Source organism: Trichechus manatus, unplaced genomic scaffold (assembly GCF_000243295.1).
Source record: "Trichechus manatus latirostris isolate Lorelei unplaced genomic scaffold, TriManLat1.0 scaffold00070, whole genome shotgun sequence".
Taxonomy (NCBI): Eukaryota; Metazoa; Chordata; class Mammalia; order Sirenia; family Trichechidae; genus Trichechus; species Trichechus manatus.
The window spans coordinates 7,711,806-7,713,106 of NW_004444006.1; positions in this window are offsets into that span (position 1 = coordinate 7,711,806).

Consider the following 1,301-nt stretch of genomic DNA (forward strand, 5'->3'; position numbering starts at 1 on the left):
GCATTTGGATCTTCTGTGTCTTTATTGAGCTTCTTTCTAGATGTTCTGTCCTTCACTGAAAGAGATGTGTTGAAGTCTCCTACTACTATTGTGGAGCTGTCTATTTCTCTTTTCAGTGCTGTTAGAGTTTGTTTTCTGTATCTTGGAGCCCTGTCATTGGGTGTGTAAATATTTATTATGGTTATGTCCTCCTGGTGCTTTGACCCTATTAAGATTACATGTGTACTTATTCTTTGTGGTGGATTTTACTTTAAAGTTTGTCAGAGATTAATATTGTCACTCCTGCTCTTCTTTTTTGAGTGTTGTTTGCTTGATATATATTTTTTTCCATCCTTTAAGGTTTAGTTTGTTTGTGTCTTTGAGTCTAAAGTGTGTCTTTTGTAGGCAGCATATAGACGGATGGTGTCTTTTTATCCATTCTGCCACTCTCTGTCTCTTTATACGTGCATTTAGTCCATTTACATTCTGTGTAATTATCGCTAGGTATGAGCTCAGTGCTGTCATTTTAATGTATTTTTCTTTTATATGGTGTTGACAGTTTCTTTGTTCCACTTAATTTTCTGTGCTGAGTTGTTTTTCTTTATGTATTTTCTTTTCATCTTTTTCATTGTTGATTTTGTATTTGCGGAGTCTTTATGTTTTTCCTCTTTTTTATTTTGATGTGTAAATTTGTTAGTTTCCTTTGTGGTTACCTTAAAATTTACCTCTATTTTTCTAAGTTTAAACCACTCCTTTATTTCTTTATATTGCCTTGACTGCCTCTCCATATGAAAAATCTATGTCTTCATTTTTTAGTCCCTCTTTTTTGTTTTAATGTTGTCATCTTTTACATATTGACGTCTCTGTTTCCCTATTTTCAATGTTTTTGCTTTGATTTATTTTTATGACTTCCCTATCTGGTTGCTCTGTTCTGCGTTCTAGTCTTGGGTTGTTATCTTATGTTATTGATTTTCTAACTGAAGGACTCCCATTAGTATTTCTTGTAATTTTGGTTTGGTTTTTGCAAACTCCCTAAACTTCTGTTTAACTGGAAATACCCTAATTTCACCATCATATTTGAGAGACAGTTTTGCCGAATATATAATTCTTGGCTGGCAATTTTTTTCCTTCAAGGCTTTATATATGTCGTCCCATTGCCTTCTTGCCTGCATGGTTTCTGCTGAGTAGTCTGAGCTCAGTCTATTGACTGTCCTTTGTAGGTGACTTTTTGTTTATCCCTAGGCGCTCTTAAAATTCTCTCTTTATCTTTGGTTTTGGCAAGTTTGATTATAATATGTCTTGGTGACTTTCTTTTGGGATCT